A 19,354-nucleotide genomic window follows, 5' to 3' on the forward strand; every position below is an offset into this window, starting at 1 on the left:
ACATACAGTACAGTAATGGACAAAATAACTATTATCCAGATATGGATAATAGCTAATTTGCCCATTCAAAATCAAACATTAGCCAGCCAGCATAAATAAAGTAAATACAACTTTCTACTTACCTCTGCCGTCATGAAGGGCGTCCTCTTCAGCATACTCCTGGTCCATGTCCTCCGAGGGCAGCAAGAGTACATGAAAAAATACAATCTAGGCCCCTAACCCCTTAATCACCTTGGCGATTATTGACTGAGGAATAACCTATTAACGGGCCTGGCAGTCATTTTATTACTCTGAGATGGCAATTTTGACAAGGTACCTGGGTCGCCATCTGGACCAGTAGGGGCAGCCAGCAGGCTTAAACTTTATTATGCTGGCCCCCGCTGCCCCTCGGGGTTATGTTTGTTAGGGTATTGGGGGTGCAGGACTGGATGTTGAGGGTAGTTGCCACAGGGAGGGTGGTTAGGCCCTCCTGGGGTGGTGGTGCTAGGGGTTACCACGTGTTTGCCTTAGCAGTTAGTAAAGCATTCCATGGCAATGCATTACTAGCCACATAGTTAGCCAATGGGAGAAGGTAGTACAGTTTTATTAATACTAATTCCTGAATTCCTGGGCTATATCTTGGTAGCCACAAACATTAAAGGGGTTGATGGTAATTCTACCATAGGGTTGTGTAATAATTATATATTGTGATGCTCACCACATTGCAGTCTCTTTTAGTACCAGATTAAGACAGAAAACTTAGTATTTCTCTATACATGGGGTTTGTTTACTGGGTTAAATACTACACTAACAGACCCACCTTCCCTTTAAGTAAAAACAAATCATAAAATAAATGCCTACCCCAATTAGGAGACTAACTATACTTGCAGCTTCAGCCCTTACTAACTGGATGGACAGCAAAGCTGGTTACCAAAACAGGTACAATTATAGCTAAACATACACAGTCTCTGAATACAGCAATATAGTGTTTCGTATCTGTTTCTGTTGGGGCACCAGTTAGTTCCCTCTGGACCAGAGAATCTCTCCTCTGTAGTTCCAAGGTTATGGACCGGGTGTCCCTGCTTCAGCACGGTCTCGGGTCCTTCATTCTTAGGGGAGCTCAGAATCTCTCATCTGTAAGTCCAATGTTAAGGACAGGACATCCCTGCTTCAGCACAGTCTAGTGTCCTTCCTTCCTCATCCTGGAATTAAGACCCAGGCAGTCCCAGCAGACTCTGCGACCACCATCCAGCGGGTTTAGGGGACTGTGCCAGCTTCCGCAGCTGGGGAGAACTCTTCTCTGTCTCCCTTCTCTGGGAACAGCAGTCTCTATTTGCATGGCAGCTCCCTGTGTCCGCCTTAAAACACTTTCTTGTTCATTCAGCAGTTCATCCAGATTATTTGCAGCTGAACTAGCTACTCTAGGTAAAATTAACTCTCTGTACGCTGGAAAGTTCCGTAGCTGCCCTATTCCAGCACCTAGAGACTGTGATGGTATCACAATATTTATAAAACTTATATTTCATAACCCTATGGTAGAAATATAACATTACTATCCCTATGTTGCAATGTGGTAATTAACGCTTTATTATCAGTTCTGCTAATTACCACATTACAACTAGTGTTAAAACATCTCACCCCAGAAAATATTATGACTTGGGTATGTATGTTTTTCGGTGCAATATTAACTCTGTTTCAACTGAGATTAATTACTCTAGGTCATTCTGTTGGTTTGGCTATTCAATTGAATTTCACAGTGTTTGAACTCAAGATGTGTAAAGTTCATACTGTATATAAAATCAGGAGTGGAACTTGATCAAACTCAAAATGAGGGAGTAGAAATTGTGAAAGAGCAGATATAAATATTTGTCTAATCTATATTCATGATAACACGGGAAGGAAAAGACCCTTGTGGGACGCACACGAACCTCTACTAATAGTAAAATAAATAAATGTTATTAATTAATGGAAATGAACATAAACACAGACGCAAAATAAAATAGGGCTTGAACTACGTGTGACTGGACTCCAAGCCTGGTTTATTTCCCTTATCCTTCTCCCTAGTTAACAATGTAACCGGGTTGTGGATAGTAGTAAAAGGCTTAGTAACAAGAGAGTGAAATAAAGTCAATGCACAGTCTCTACTATATAGGCTTTGTTAATCATATAGGTATCAACATAGCCATATATATTAGCCTAAATCCATCAGTGTCCTCAAGTTTAGACATAGGAACAAGGGAAAAACGAGGTGTGTCTCAGAAAAGTGTCTGAAATGTAAGAGTATGTTAATAATGTGGTGGCACTGGAAGGGTTGCCGATGTAGTGAAGTACAGTATATATCATCCACTAGGCAAAACATGCACACAAACAGGGCAAACTACACCTACATAGTCAAAGTAATAGGAGATAGTTATAGCAAAAAACAGCCCTTCCACAGACCTACAGTATATAGTCAGTAGGAGGCTCCGCTTTGCTTGAAGGTATTAGTAATGATATACAGTAGAGAATAAAAAAAACATTTAGAAAGTACTAGCATATTGTCACGGTAACTTATGACAAGATATAACAAACACCAAATATCTGGGTTGAACTGAACGAGGCTTAGATATAATAAAATATATTTATTCCTTAAAAAGGTGAACACAGCAATATAGTACAATTAACATTCAAGAAGGTAACACTTACTTAGGGTTGGGGAATGGAGAAGTATCAGCTAGCAATTCTCCAGCAATCCGGTGACATTCAAGTTGAAATCAGAACAACAAAAACTGTAGGGTTGACACAGTTTATAAACCTTTGTAACCCCATTCTTAACATTGAATACAGACTTTTGGTGAACAATTATCTGTATCCAATCCCTAACGTGGAAACACAGTTTAACCCATGCCCCCAGCTAGTTAGCCCATGCGTACTGGGACTCTGAGGGTCTTATTTCTGTTGCCCCATAATTAAATCAGGGGCGACGACCAGTCTACCAGATGAAGAATCTGGCAGGATCTTCATTGTTTGTAGGTGTAGATATAACACTTACAAACCACTCCAGTTTGATGCTTCTCTGCCCTCAGGTAAACAGTTAGAGTGGCAGAGTCTTTTGATCAGTACTTGGTTCCTAGTGTAAACAATCAGGGCAGTTAACTTTTAATCACAGGGCTTATGCTAAATCATCCGGCTGCCCTTCCTAACCTATTAGCATAGCAGATGGAGTCTGCATTTTCAGAGCAGATCCAAAATACCATATACGCTTTAATATCTTCACATATTAATAAGTTCCGTTCTGGTGGGCCCAGTGGGTCGAAATTTGCCAGTTTTTAATGCCTACAGTGACTCTACATATTGGCCAAATTTCAACTCTCTGCAACCTCCAGAACCGGAGATACAGAAATGCACTTTAAAACATTTTTAAAATCCAGGATTATAATGAAACATGGGAACAGGGGAACATACATTTTCCTGACATGACAAGGTGTAAGCCACATTCCTAGACCGCAGTCCAGTTAACCCCTTGCCTCCCTGGTGAGGTCAGGGGGTGGCCATATGGGGTGCAACCCCTTTAATACCGGGCCAACCCCCTATCCCTCTACACATATATAATCCTAAGTAACTCAGCCCTAGGAGTAACGTAATAGCTCCTAAGCAAAGGGTAGATGTGGCTAGATAGCCTGCTCTCTATTATCTGTATTGTCTCGGATATATGCAAAATGCTTAAAATAACAGCTCCTGTTAAATACAACTGGTCACAGGATGTGGTGATTCTAGTGGTGTAACGATGCTCAGGGTGATCAAAACTGACCTGTTAATGTCCCTATGCGTTTGCCGTCACTAAACCAATCCCTCAAGGGGACAGATAGGTGCCCTAGCTAAGATACTCAAAGACCTATTCCTAGCTCAACTAGCGGATACCACGTATGGCCCACATCTTTGTTAGTTAGCTAGAGAGAAACACCTAGGGAGGCAGATCGCCTGTGGTAATTAACGCTTTATTCAGTTTATTCAGTTCTTCTAATTACCACATTACAACTAGTGTTAAAATATCTCACCCCAGAAAATATTATGACTTGGGTATGTATGTTTTTCGGTGCAATATTAACTCTGTTTCAACTGAGATTGATTACTCTAGGTCATTCTGTTGGTTTGGCTATTCAATTGTATTTCACAGTGTTTGAACTCAAGATGTGTAAAGTCCATACTGTATATAAAATCAGGAGTGGAACTTGATCAAACCCAAAATGAGGGAGTAGAAATTTTGAAAGAGCAGATATAAATATTTGTCTAATCTATATTCATAACATATACAAGAACATTAGAAATGTTAAATGATTTTACATGTCCATAAAACTTTAAAAAAAAATATTTACTTGTGATTACTTGGTTTTCCATTCATACATTTGTTCTGGTTTTGATAAGACTTTCCAGTTTCTCAGTTCATGTATGAAAAAGGCATTATTAATTTTCCACAATTAATTGACTGTGAAGGAAGGTACATAGTAAAACACCTTTTTCCAGCTTCCTACTATTTTGTAGTAGGTACCTCCTGTGAATAAAAGTATCTAACCAGCAAGTGGATAACCGGAGAGCACTGAATAGGAACTACAAGGAGAGATTTGAATTAACATGCATGAATAATAAAGTGTTTGGTAGCCTCCGGGGGTACATTAATGCTATTGTAAACTTGTCTAGCAGGTGCAGGGTTTATGTAATGGAAGCATACTGAATGAGTTATAGTGAGAGGCAGTAAATTAAAAAAAAAAAAGCATACTATATATAAAACTAACAAAATTGTGCTGTAAAAAGAAAGACAATTTAGGTGTGTTAATATTAGGAAATTGATCAATTAGAATAAATTTAAAAAAAAACTATTAACATTTATGTGATTGTGTGGTTTAGAAATACTAGTTTTAGTCCTTAATGATAAATGATGTATTTGAAACAGATATCTTGGATTAATCATATAAAATTGCCTCATGCATATTCACAGGAAACATTTCACTGATCTTTTGACTTCCAGTTCCAATGTTTATATAATGTAGGATAGGATTAGGGAGAAAAGATGTGCTAATCCATCCAAAATGTGTAGAATATCTTTTTCCAATTTCGTCTCCTTGCAAAAATATTTTTACCTCTCCTCCAAGGGCTAACGATGTTGCAAAACTGATCTTAGGTGGTGCACTTTTGAAAGCCTTATGCAAAATATTACCAGACAGTAATGAAAACATTGTGCGCTCTATTTATAGTTTCAGCATTAGGCCTGTCTAGCAATTTTAGAGAATTTAACAAATTAGCATATTAAGCAAACTTGCAATGCACATTGACATAAAAGGGTAACATTTGCCTGGTTCCTGACCTTGGGAGAGCGTTCTGCACATCTCTATTAAGCAAAACGAGATGTGAACGTTAAACAAATAAATTAGTTTTGTAAATTAATAATTTTAATATTTAATTTAAGACTCTTTTAAGACATGAAAGCAAAGTTCTCACATGTCAAATATTTTCAAGATATGTATTTAATAGTGGGCCTGCCCTCTAATTAAACAAAATAGGGGACTGGGAAATATATTTAGAAAATATTTCCACTCTTTATTAGTCTACTCTACTATAAAGCAATGAAAGATTGATTTGTAAAGTTGATTTATTTCTGTAGAAATAATGTGAATATGCAAATGGAAGGTCCCTTTCTATTTACAGCATGTGAGTGTGATTGTATCTCCTTTCTAAAATAAAAAAGGATTAACTACAGATCCTTTTGCATCATAATTATATACCGTATTTAAAACATTATTTTGGTGCTATATCTTCCAAATATAGTTAATGATATTGAAATACCTTACTAATACTGTATATCTATGAGCAGGCAGAAAGCTTAGTATTAACATCATTACATTTACTGATTTACATATACATGAAGTGACCAACAAGTTAAGTTATTAATAAAAAATGATGAATGCTATAAACTATCAATAAACATCTATAAAACACATTATCTCTCTAATCTTAATCTCTGCGCAAATGAAGAGGTTCAGACACTACCTACATAGATCTGCAATGTTATCTGTAAACATTTGTAACTCTGCAATTGGAAATAAAATGAATAAGGAAAAGGAATTGTAGCTTTATGCAGCATGTTACCTACTGTATACAAAATTTAGAAGTCACTGGGTTAGGCTGCCATTGAGAGTACTTCCTGGCGATGAACTAATGGACAGAATATACATCAGACTATTTCAATGCATGAGTCATACAGTCTGCATATTTCATAAAATAAAACTTGGAAAGCATGATAGTTCAGATCCGGTGAGCATGATAGTGTTGGATCTGCCACTAGGGTTTACTTTAGCATGGCTTTCATTTTTGTCCAAGAACAAGAAATCCCTCTTTTGAACTGAAAACTAGATAAAAGGTTAATTATACTGGTGACCTGCTGGAGTGGCATTTTCTTTCATTAAAGTGACACAGACTTGTATGCAGCATTGATGGTTCCAGCAGCAAAATGTGCTCCTAATTATTTTTTTCTATTCAAAACCAAGAGGTCTCCCAGAGTCCCAATGTGCTCAAACACAACTTTCCATCCCATCCTTAAATACGTAATTGACAGAGACAATGCCTTTACTACAGTTAATATTCTTGTTACTCGTGACTGGTTCCAAGTTAAGCATCGTGCTGGGAGCTTGGAGTATTGCTCTGGGAAATGCTGCATTGAAAATATAGGCAGTGGTACCAGTTAAAGGGCAATTCTATAGAGATCATTTCCTTTTCTTGCATTATTATTAAGCATTCAGCTAATTTTCTTGAGTGGATGGTTCTGGAAAAGTCTAGCAACAGGGGAGTCTGACATTATTTGGATGACTTATTGAGTTTTTATTCTGTGGACAAATGTATTTGTTACATTCAATGTATATCTGGGTGGCTTGGCAAATTTACTTTGGGGATCCACCATTGCACAGTGTTGACTGGGTTCTAAAATATATGTAGCCTAGTGGTCCTGGCTATAGCTTTTCCACTTACCTCAACACTATAAGTCATGATAGGACCAGGCAGCGTTGGGGTTAAACTCCTGCACAAGGCCTAGCCTGCAGTTTCAGCCTGGATAGCTACAATGTTGTCATATCCATGGACAGGCCTACCGGCAGTTTGGAGTGTCATACCTGGGTAGGGTGCTGACTGGGTCACATGCAGATGGCGTTATGCCTGTCAGCAACAGGACTTGACCTGTTATGGGGCAGGGTTACAAGCCCCATACAATAAATACAATAAAGTATTTAAGGTAACTGCATAATATATACTGTGTATATGTATATCTATATTTTTTTACAAGCCCCTCCCCGGATATAAAAGCTGGCAAATTGTGTTGGTGTGTGTGTTCCCTCCCTCAGTGGAGTGGGAATGATTCCCCTGGGGGGTGAGGTAGTTAAGGAGGGGCTCTTGGGGCCTTAAGCCTCTTGGGTCTGCTCCAGAGACTGTGGAGGATGACTGAATACCAGCAATAAAGACCCAGCTGGCAGCTGGAGTGAGCTTGTTACTGGGGTGGAAGTATGTGCCTGTGGGGACCTATCCTGTCTCTGCCAGGACCCTCATAGGATGGAGGCGCTGCACCAGAAGAAACCCTGCCCTGTTGCTGCTCCCATATACATCAAACAGAGCCCTCAGACCTCATGGAAGACACAGGTGAGCTGAACAGCACCAGAGCACACCCTGTAGATACCAAATCTCTCAGGGGGGGAGCAGGTGCTACATATGGAGGCGCTAACAAAAAAAGACAGTGCAAAACAGCGCTACAGAACAAACGTGAAATATTAACCTAATTAGTTATAAGGTGAACTGATAAAAATACTGGCAGCCTGACAAAAACTAACAGTACAGTCAGTCAAAAAGCATTACAATTTTTCCCCTCCGGATTGGTGTGCCAGCCACCCCCCCACATCCAGCTATAGTAGTTGTTTAATAAATAGCTTTTTTAATCATTATATAGCCTTCCTAGTGTTGTTTTCATCTGTTCTGTTTGTCATGTGTTGTTAGTCTGGTATGTTTTTTGTTTGCATTGACATACTGCACCATAATCTGTTTCTTTTCTTTTCCCCTTTTATATTGCACTGCATTTCAATGAGAATTGTCTGGTCACTTCCATATCATCAACCTATGTAAGGACTTCAGTTGGACTGCACACTGTTATGGTTTGGATTTCCTTCAAATGACAATCAATTTTTGGCGCCGATATTCCCTTTTTTCTGTATACATTTGGAGGCGCTGCTGAGATTGAAGAAACAGGGGCAGTCTAAAAGGATGGGATATATGCAGTGGGAGAACTGAATGGGGGCACTCACTGTATCCAGGCCAGATATTCCCAGCAGTTTGCAAGCAGGATACCTGGGGATGGTATCCAGCTCAAGAGTGCAAACTCACCGCTGCCAAATGAGAGGTATCTGAAGCACACCGTATCAGGGCTATTTAATTACCTTGCCATGGACAATTGTAAAATCTGAGAGGTGCCTGAAAACCACTTTATCAGTGTCAGATCCCTTCACCTTCAAAAGGCTGAGACATGCCTGAACCCCACGGTATCAGCCGAGTGCCCGCAGATAGTATGCCTATGGGGAAATGACTTGAAAGACAGCACCACCAATTTGGAATTATCTGTGGGCTACTCTTATTGTTACATGATCCATGGCTGAGATGTGACTGAACACTATGGTATAAGCCGAGTACACGTTGCAGCGTATGCCCAAGGTGGGCCCGCTTGAAAGACAGCACCCTCCAAGATGGTACTGCAGCATGTGCTCAACTAAGTGTCCTGGATAAGCAGGGTCATCATAGTATGGTCAGCCAGTAGAACAGGTGAAAAAAGGCAGTGCACTGCCTGTAATGAATGGAGGAGGCTAATGGTAGCCAAAACAACCTTTTAATGAATAAAAGGATCAAACATCACCCCTGGGTCATCCAGAAAACGCACACCTACGCGTTTCATGCCGTGCGCCCTTTATCAAGGTGTATCTGTTTTTCTTACATACTATGCCTAGTTATCATGGTTGGGACAATCTTTGTACTGTTCATTGTGCTGGTTAGCACTAGGTACTAGTCCCTTGCCCTATTAGGGTATGTTATCATTGCTCACCATCATTTAGGAGGGTTCCTTACGGAAGAATTATTACAATATTATTGGGACTCTTATGCTTTGATGCACCGGTTACCCACTTTCTGCTCAGCCAGTAGGAATTACTTGTAAGACAGCGCCCCCAATATGGGACTATCTGCCTGTAGTTCGGGAGGAATTATATTGCCTGTGGAGTATGCCAGCCGGTGTAGCCATTTGTAAAATAAGCACCCCCAAGATGGAGCTCACCCCGGGAACTGAGGAGGAGAATTCAGGGTCCCTGTGGAGGATCCTGAGGTCTGAGAGCGATTACCGCCAAAATCTGGAGAACCACATGGTGAGTTTGCAAGATGCAAGCTCACAATTTCCAAAAGAAGTATCTGGGCTTGGCACCAAAGTCCGTAGCCACGTCCCTTCTATCCTGATTGGGACTCCTGATTTCACTAGAGGGAGGAGTCAGAGAGCCAATGGCTGAGTGTGGGGTGTGGCCGGATGTGGAGCCTGCCAGCCTCCAACGCACGTGTTGGTCAGCACAGTGAGACCTACAGTGGTGTCCTGCAAGGCTCTGTTCTGGGCCCCTACTCTTCTCAGTGTTCATCAATAATCTTCCTACAGCTTGTAAGGAAGCTTCAATACACATGTATGCAAATGACACAATCTTATATGCACACAGCTATAACCTCTCCGACCTTGAACACCTACTTCAATCTGACTTTTTGAGACTTGAAAATTGGATTTCCCAAAACTATTTTTAAACACTGACAAGAATGTAACAATGGTATTTGGGACCAAGGCTACATTTTTAAAGTTTCCAATGACTGAGCTCCAGATCAGAACAACCGTTAACACCACTCTAAATCCTGTTACTAGTTTTAAATACTTGGGCATTTAGTTTGAATGCCATTTAACATTTGGGATGCACATTGATACCCTGGCATCCGAAACCTATGCCAAAATAGGTGTACTTTACAGGAACAAATCCTCCCTAAGCCTGCTGGTCAGATGCGTATCGCACAGCAGATGCTACTGCCAATTATAGACTATGGAGACATAGTATATGGCTCGGCACGACAAACCCACCTTAGCAAACTTGACACCCTCTACAATTCAATTTGTCGTTGTGTTCTCCAATGCTATTACAACACACATCACTGCGAAATGCTCAAAGAACTAGATTGGTCATCACTCGATTCTAGGCGCATAGTTCACCTTTCCTGTCTTGCCTTCAAATACTTTCTGGGCAAGCTACCCGTCTATCTGAACAAGTCCCCACCCCTACAACATGCAGCACTTATCATCTGAGATCTGACTCTAAAAGCCTGTTCATGGTCCCAAGGTTCAGCAAAGTATCCGGCTGCTCCTTCTCTTACTGTGCACCCCAAAACTGGAACAATCTACAGGAGACTCTCACAGCAACCACCAGTCTAAGTTCTTTCAAAATTAAAGCTGTCTCACATTTTAATCTGGTCTGTAACTGTTACATATGCCTATAATAAATATTATCTCTAACTGTGCATGCAATGTCTTGTATATAATGTATAACCCTGTTCACTTATGTAACTGTATTTGTAACCATGTATTATTTGTCATCTTAATTCTATGCCAAGGACATACTTGAAAACGAGATGTAACTCTCAATTTATTACTTCCTGGAAAACATTTTTATAAATAAATAAATAAAATATCAAAGCTGCTACTGATCTGCCATCATGGATAAACTTCCATATCAGAGAGATGCGTTACCTGGAGGCATTCTACTGCTGTGGGACAAGGAGGAGAGTTTCCTACACTAAGTTTGCCTTATCTGCGGTTGCCGGGAAGAGAGATAGGAGACGACGCTCGTTGCCAGTGGTGCGACATGTCCTTCCTGCAAGCGTGGCTGCTGGCCTGTGACCGGCCTATAACGGCCTTATCCCTGGAGGAAGTGCAGAGTCGTGTCCATCGAATTCACAAACTCCACGGGGTGGCTGAGAATTCCTCTGCGGGCACAGAGAGGTACTATCTGATGTACTTTCCGATCTCTTCCACCCTTGCTGCAACGCTCCGAGCATTGTCCTTCGTGTTGACTACTACAACATCAGCCCAAACTCAGGAGCGGAGTCCCTGGGTGCTTATCATACCCAGGAGAGCAATGTTTCTAGCCCTGCGGAGCTAAAAGAAATAAAGGGGGACATACCCGCTTCCACACTTGCTGGCGTGAGAGGCCCATGTCCTTCTCTTTCACCATGGTAGAGTCGGTGCCATGCCGTGCCCTGGCGGAGGTTAGTCACTGTCCGGAGTCGTCCTGCTGGAAACTCTCGACTTTGTAACTGGTGACCGGTTCCCAGTGCGAGGTGACTTCGATGGTGGTCACAGCTTCCGGGCAGAAGGTCGGCAGGGGTGTGTCTATATAGAGGTACCAGACGGTGCCTCCATCACTCCCGATGTGATGGTTGTCTCCGCAGATCCGGTGCCAGATGACTACACCGGAGTAGTGATCTAGTATATTGATCCTGTCTGGGAGGCAGGACACTTAAATGCCATCTGCTTCCTGCAGCGGTACCAGGAATTTCAGCAGGCCTGATTGCGAGCAGCAGCCTACATGGCCGCCTCTGAAGAGTAGCTGGAGGAATATATGTGGCATGAGCAGTTCAGTGGGAGTGCTTTGGCCCTGCGGATTGATCCAAAGGCATCCCCGTTCATAGTACCGACCGGTACTACTTCCGTTCCAGCATCCACGACTCCTGTGGCGCTGCCAGTGGGGGTTTTGTTCCAATGACACCTCCGTCCAAGGGGATCTCCAAAGTGACACTCCTGCCCCAGTGAGTATTCCCACAGTACATCCCTTTGTGTTGTGGTGCCGGGAGTAAGAGCAAGACCATTCGATGGCTAAGGCCATTACTGAGGCTTTTGTCCCCGAGCCTCGGGACCTGAAAGGCCTAGACCTGGACGGTGCGATGTCCATAGCAGCTTGCGGGTGGGAACAATTGAATGTCTTCATCTGTGCATGCTATGCTGGCATGGATATGGAGAGTGACCCACCGGAACTGTCCTACTTCACTACTGACCGGGTTGGGGCTTAGGACACTGTACTTGCTCCGGTTGCAGAGGTGGCTGACGCTAAGCCAATCATGGACAAAAAAGTGCCAGCCCAACCCCATAATGCCCATGCAACCCAAATCCCTATTCCCAGTAACATGTACCCACCACCTGCACAGAGACCCCTGCCCTAGGTAATAAGTATCGGCCTCTGTCCCCTTGGTTACAATCATCTACCATGTCCGTGGCACCAAAATGCAATTTTAGAAATGTGTATAACCTGCCTGTGTCTTCTGAAGGGAATGATATGTACATTACATACTTCAAAAGTATTTGAAGGCAAGACAGGAAAGATGAACTTTGCGTCTAGGCTCAAGTGATGACCAATCTAGTTATATGTTCAGGGGGTTAGGTTTAGGAAAATAGTATTTATAGCAATAGCACACCTTTGATTGGTATAAGCAAATATAATAAGCCAACAAAAAACTTTTTTCATTACTGTTCATTACAAAAGTCTTAGTGCAGCTACAGTACCGAGACCTAAAATAGTTATGAGACATATGAAAATATGTGTTTACACTTTATTCAAAAGGAAATTAACATGCAGGTAGCAATTTCTCAACCATTGCAAAGAAATCTGTTTCTTGTCCTTCAAAGAAGTTCAAAGTTCTAGTAGCTGTATGAGTCTTGGATATAATATTTGCTTTGAGTAATTTAATAACATGATTTTTTTTATAATACAGAGTACAGCCCAATGGGATTGCCAAGACAATAACAAGCATAATAAACAGACTCACAGCACTTTACGCAAGATAATACAAGAGGTCAGATGCTCCCAGCCTGCTCCATGCAGTTTATAATCTCATAGGTAGAAATGGGACGAAAGATACCAAAGGATTAGTCATATTCATGATTTTCTGGAGTAGTTTAAAGCTGCAGTTCAAGCAATATCCTAAACGTGTTTTATTTTTTTATTTTTAATAAATCAGTTCTGTACTATGAGAAAATACTTTGAGCATTTACAAAAATAAAAAAATAAAAATGTTAGAGACATTTTCAATGTATTCTAATGTAACAAGCATTTTTATTTCTATAGCAGCCATTTACCAAGTCATATCCCTTTCCTCTTCTGAGACAGGCTCTGGTTCTTGAGCCCTGCTCTCTCTCTAGCAGTGCACCAATTGTATCTAGCGCCTGCCTGGTAACATGATCTGCCACACAGAACTTTGCAACAGTGATTTAAAGAACACCCAAGCCGAATCTTCAGCGTGCAGATTGTATGGAAAAAAATATTGAATTAAAAAAAAACGTTTTTTAAACTGCAGCTTGAACTGCAGCTTTAAATATTGCTAGACAAAACTTGGACAGTGGTACCCATTGTACAGTAAGCTCTGTAATATTTTTTTACTTAATTAGGATAAGTATAATAAGAAGAAAAAAGCAACAATTTATGCAGGTCTGATCCACATTTTACAACTGTGAAATAGAAACAAATGACTAGGTATTAACTCATTCACTAAACCTTACACCTGTTTTTGCTTTTCCATGAGACAGCAGAAATATTTAAATTATCTGGTATGCCCCATGGCTTATAAAATAGAAACTGCATTATCAAAGGATTTTAACAGCGCGCTTTCACAGGGGCACGAAACCCTCCTCTGTGTTTGTGCTGCAGATTTGCTTAATACAAATGTTTCTCATCGTAACACTAAACTAAGTTATAGTTCATTTTAAGGTCAACAACAAATTACTGTAATGACAAGTTACATTTTAACAGATACATTGGGAATTCATTTAAATTAGTTTTCATTGATGCTCACAAAATATTATAGGATAATACGTACCATACTCTGTTTGGCTTGACATTTATGATAGAGATCACAACGAACTAAAAAAAGGGAAATTTAAGGCAGATGTTGTAAAGCTTCACTCCACATGAACCATAAATATATGTATAGGAATGTCTTGAGGTTACAAAATGAGAATTATTCAGTGCATAATTGCATTTTATCTAAGTACATCAGCAATGTTAAAAATAGTATGAATCTGAATCCCCTAAAAGCTATTACTTCCACCTACAGTACATGTGGGTTTTTTTTTCTCAAAATGCTTCCTTATCCATTCAAATTCATTAATCTTGTCAATTGTTTTCTTCAAATGGTAACAGGCCTCAAGAGAAAGCACAATATATGTTTATTTTATAAATATGTATACTGTATGTATATAAAAAATGGAAAAGAAAGCACACCATATTTACAAAAAATATGTAGTTCACAATTGCCAAGTGTATGCATCATAAATATGTAGCCCGGTTCTCCCTTTAGCTCTCCTCACCTTCGCTGCAGGCGGGTAGCCGGTAAGGGCATCGCCATTTTGTTTGTGCACTCACATGCGCAGAAAAGGTTTGCGCCTGCAAAGGTTCCAGCAGCCCCAGGGGCTGCACAACACATGACACAGTACAGCCAATAGGGCTGCTAGAATCTCCTGAGGGGAGATTGGAACTTTGGGTATGCTTGAAGTTTGATCTGACAGTTTAGAGAGTGGCAGTTGGAGCTGGGACAAGGAAGGAGTAAGTTATATGTGCAGATGTCAGTGCCATCTGCACTAGGCCAGTGTCACAGGAGACCAATGCTTTTAATACCAAAATACCCGGATTCTTTGATTGAGCAAAGCAAGAGAAAAAATAAATTGTTATTTATTTACACAATTAACATACACAGCTTGATTTACAATTACAACAAAAAAAATACTCTTACTAGTTATGATGTTAAGTCTTGTTACAGGATGGAACTTAGATGGAACTGATCCCTGATGGCCTGCACAGATTATTATAGGGTTAAAACTCCCTATACCTAACCTGGGCACCCAATCTCTGCATGGGAATAAATTATCACACCTATCCTGGAATTTGCCAGTCCTGTGTAGCCTGGCACTGGGAGCTTCAGCATAGCAACTGGGCATGTGCGAGAAACGCCATGTTTCCCCATTTGTCATGCTAGACCCCCAGCCGACTCAGCGCCGGAAAGTCTGGACAGAGCAGCCATTTGGCAGGATGTCATATTGAAGTCTCTTCCTTCACCCCTTCTTGCTAACACAGCGTCTAACACTTCCATACCCTTTCTAACACATGGTTAACACCTTCATATCCTGGACGGCCTGTGAAACTGGTCCTTTGAAGCTTAGGGGAGCCACTGTGGCTCCCATGCAAATGGGCCTTCATCCACACTGAATGACTTCCTCTGAACATTACTTTAACAAAAATAAAACCCTTGAGGACTTTTATACATCAATTTTTATATACGTTTATAAAAATTGCGGCATAACCTTTTTAATGATTTTACTCCAGCAGCACTCACAGCAAAACTCAGCGCTCCAGGACCTTCCGAGCCGAAGTTAGCTAAACGTTATGCGCTGTGCTGCAAGCTGCTGCTTTTTTAAAAACCTTTTTCACTTTGCGCGGTTCCCATACATACAGTTCCCATACATTTAAAACATGATATGATTCTCACCACCTTATCCCTGGTGGGAGACATACAGACAGTTTTTAATACAATGACAGTATTAAAGCCATCACTGGGTCGCAGAACTGACACTACACTTTAACTTAAAACACCTATAACTCTCTTCACCTTATACTTGGTGAGAGATGTACAGAACCCCGCACAGGGTTCTATGGTTTGGGCATATACCGGGACCTGTAATGTAATTCAGTTCCCTGCCCGTTCTTACTGTCCTGGTCTGTGCTGAAGCAGGGAGATTTGGCAGTGAGCTGCAAACTGCTTTCTAGGGAGGATTTTATCAGGTGGTCTGTGTTCATCATGTCCTCAAGAATCTGGGGGGATTCCTGAGTACATGTTTCGGGGTAACCCACAACACTGGCCCCCTTCTACTCAAACACACCCTGACAACATTTTACCGTAAGGTCACCCCTGAAAATCGCCCTGCACATCTCCGCTGGTTGGCACTCCTGGAACAGTAAAAATACACATACACCTTTATTACAAATGCAGTTACATGCCATGATTGGATTGAAGAGCTGACAATCACAATTCCCCTATATGCCTCACGGGCACCCAGCCGGGTCAAATACCTTTATTACTGGCCTGTGTACCCCCTCACCATCACAGCTAGATACCCCCTATTAGGCCCCAGCTAGGCCCCACCTCCCACATAATTTGTGGCTGCGATAGGGACTTGCCCCTCAGATAGGAACCCTGCCCTGCTTAGCAATATTAGTGTTAGGGACACAGGGAGACACCACACGGTGGCTGCGGCCTGTGGTCCAGGACACAGATCGCCCTACATTAATAAAGACATTGTTTACAGTGGTACAATCCATGAGGGACCCACCCAACGTAGAGGCGGAGACTTCGCAGTATCAGCATCGGATCCGTGGATCCCAGCATCGCGGCATCAGCGCTCGCGTGTGTGGCATCACGTGGCAGGTACCCAATGCATCAGTGCACCAACTCAAACACTATAGTGGGGCAGCGCTGTCACACATCCTGGGTGGGTGAGCGGAGCATTGGAGGGTACGGCCGTGCGTGGTCTGGGTGGTGATATATATATATCCTAGGTTATTTATGTTCAATAAAACTGTTATCTTTCATAAGTGTGTGTTTTATTGTATGCAGGTCCTGTAGCTGGGTTATTCTACATCATAGAATCCTGAACAGGTGGAGGCGCTACTGACCGAACATCGACTCAGGTATACCCCAGGTTCCCAGTAGCGGAGACTTAGATCTCCTATGCACTACAGGTATTGCACCAAATACACACCCCGTAGCCACACATCTCTCAGGGGGTGGGGAAAGTGCTCTACAAATAGTAAATAAAAAAAATATACTTCACCAAAATCAAATGAACAGAGAAGGAGACACAGCATGACAGGTAGATGAAAAAATATATATTGTGTATGTAACGGTTTTTCCCTCCCCAATCTCACATTGGCCCGGGTGGTCTAACCAGTCCCCATTACGTGTTTGGTGGTGCACCTGTAGGCAACAGGACTCCTGAGTCTCCCGCTTGATGGTATTAGGGGATGTCATCAGGACAGATAGCTGAGGTAGTGGGTGCGAGTTCATCTTACATCATGTGCAGCGCCTCCACCTCATCAGGGTCTGTGCTTCCGCAGGGAGATGGTCCTGGTGAGGAACTCCTTCTTGGTGGTGACTGCCACTGCTGAGTAATCTCACTCTCACACAGTGGGGTTTTCATTAACAAGGTCATCTTTATTGTAGATTGGGGTGTAGCAGACTGCCCCATGCAGCTGCCGGCTCTATCCGCACATCTCTTCGTGCTGTCCCTTTGCCAGGTACGCCCTCCCGTATTGAAGTGGGATTCCCTCTTCTCCTAGGGAGACCCTCTCTGTGCCAGGTTCCTGGACACAGAGTGGCTTAGACAGGCTTGATTGGTCAACCTGTACCACTAGTTACTGCACTAGGGTCACAAAGTGTTCCTACAATCCCTTATGCAGGAGAATACAATTTACCAGCAACTTCACATAACTGCTGGAACGACTAACTAACTGACAGTGTTGTGCCTTATATACTTCAGGAGGCAGGCGCATCCCTGATGTCACTATCCAGGGACTCAGAGCATACAGCCACTCCCCTCCATACATAGGGCACCTCACCAGGTTGTGAGGGAAAACCTCCATAACTACTGCTGGCATACCTGTACTTATCAGGACTTACTGCCAACAGAGAGGAAAGTAGTATGCCATTATTATGCATGGCTATATGTATATATCAGAGCAGCAGGCCTTCTGGATCCACTGCTGGATCAAGGCCTCCCTAATGATATACTGTAATAAAATTCACATTCTTTTTTTTGCAATTTTGACAACATTTTTCAGATGTTGAACTTTTAGCAAAAGTTTGCAGTTTCTTTTCTCTTTTTTTTTTAAGTTCATTAGGTTTTTTTTATTAAACGCAAACAAAACAAAACAAATGCAAAACTTTCTTGGACTTTGGTTTGAATTTTGCTTTGATGCATAAATTGATTCCAAAGACCAACTCAAAATTCTGAGTCGAGTTTGAAGTTCGGGAAGTCTGGATTGTGAACCCGTGAACGTGACCGTCCTGAACATATGCATATACATATGTAAACATGTGTACATTTTTTTCACCTAATCGGATAAGCAACATTTTTATAAAAAAAAAAAAAATAACACCCCAAAAGCTGAATTGTAGGTGATTTTAATATATATATATGAAAATTATTATATGGTATCTGAATATTTTGTTTATAGTATCTATCTATTATGCCTAAGGAAAAGGTGGCAAAGGGTACAGGTTAAGACCCATAATCTTGCATTTCTATATTTTGTTTGTTATTGTTTAAAGGAGATCCATTAATTTAATATATCTAAGTTTTTTTGTTAATAAATATCTTGTTATTATTTTCTTTAAATATTTGTATGTTGGGAATACCAACAAAGTTTATTTTAATACAGAATGTAGTTCAGTTCTAAATATTTTAAAATGCTATTCATGGATCTTAGCTTGAATGCCAAGACTTATAAGAACCTCCATATGAGTTTACCCTAGTAAAATATCTAAAACAATATTAAAGCTACAGGATGTAACAGATAAGAGCAAAAGCACAAACTATATTAATTTGGATGAGTATATCCAGACAATTTTTATTTGACATGAAAGAAATGACGTCACCTTTGATCTTAAAATCAATTACTGTGACTTTTAAATACATAATTAGATATATTATTAAATTGTACAATATCCGCTAAGGCAATGAAGGAGTTAAACACCCATACCATGCTTATTGTGGGCAGCGTGGATGGGTGAAGGGGGAATTTGGTCCTTGATTGGTGTGTAGGCCTTGCGGGGGGGGGGGTTGCTGGTGGAGTTAACCCTTTCATTACCTTAGTGGTTAATACTGCTAAGGTAATGAAGGTGTTAACTCCTCCAGCTACCCACCCGGTAGGCCTAATCACCCATCCTTGGGGCAAATACACCCCTTCACCCACCCCCACTACCCACAATAAACACAAATACAGCCCTGCTACCCACCTCCTAGGCCCCCAATTAACCATTACAATATCTAATAAACACCAATACACAACCCACCCACCCCCTGTGCTCTCCACATAAAACAATATTTTTTTTTACACACACAATTAATACCCCAGGCCAGTGGAGGTCCCAGAGTGGTCCCGACAGGTATCCGCAGGCCACAAAGTGCACCCCAGGGAGTGCCCACGGGTGTCTGGTGGCCCTCGGGTGGTCCCCGCTAGGCTCCGTGGGACTCCAT

At 41.5% G+C, this 19,354-nt stretch overlaps 1 long non-coding RNA gene across 2 annotated transcripts in view; it reads right to left on the reverse strand.

The window, feature by feature from the left end:
- LOC142490909 (uncharacterized) overlaps positions 1 to 14,524 on the reverse strand; it is a 72,746-nt gene extending 58,222 nt beyond the window's left edge. For both annotated transcript variants that reach the window (XR_012800145.1, XR_012800144.1), the window contains exons 1-2: positions 14,414 to 14,524; positions 13,924 to 13,967 (exon numbers count right to left, since the gene is read on the reverse strand). This is a non-coding gene — a long non-coding RNA (uncharacterized LOC142490909). The remainder of the gene's footprint in view (positions 1 to 13,923; positions 13,968 to 14,413) is intronic.
- Positions 14,525 to 19,354: the final 4,830 nt, after the last annotated feature.

This window comes from Ascaphus truei, chromosome 3, assembly GCF_040206685.1.
Source record: "Ascaphus truei isolate aAscTru1 chromosome 3, aAscTru1.hap1, whole genome shotgun sequence".
NCBI lineage: Eukaryota > Metazoa > Chordata > Amphibia > Anura > Ascaphidae > Ascaphus > Ascaphus truei.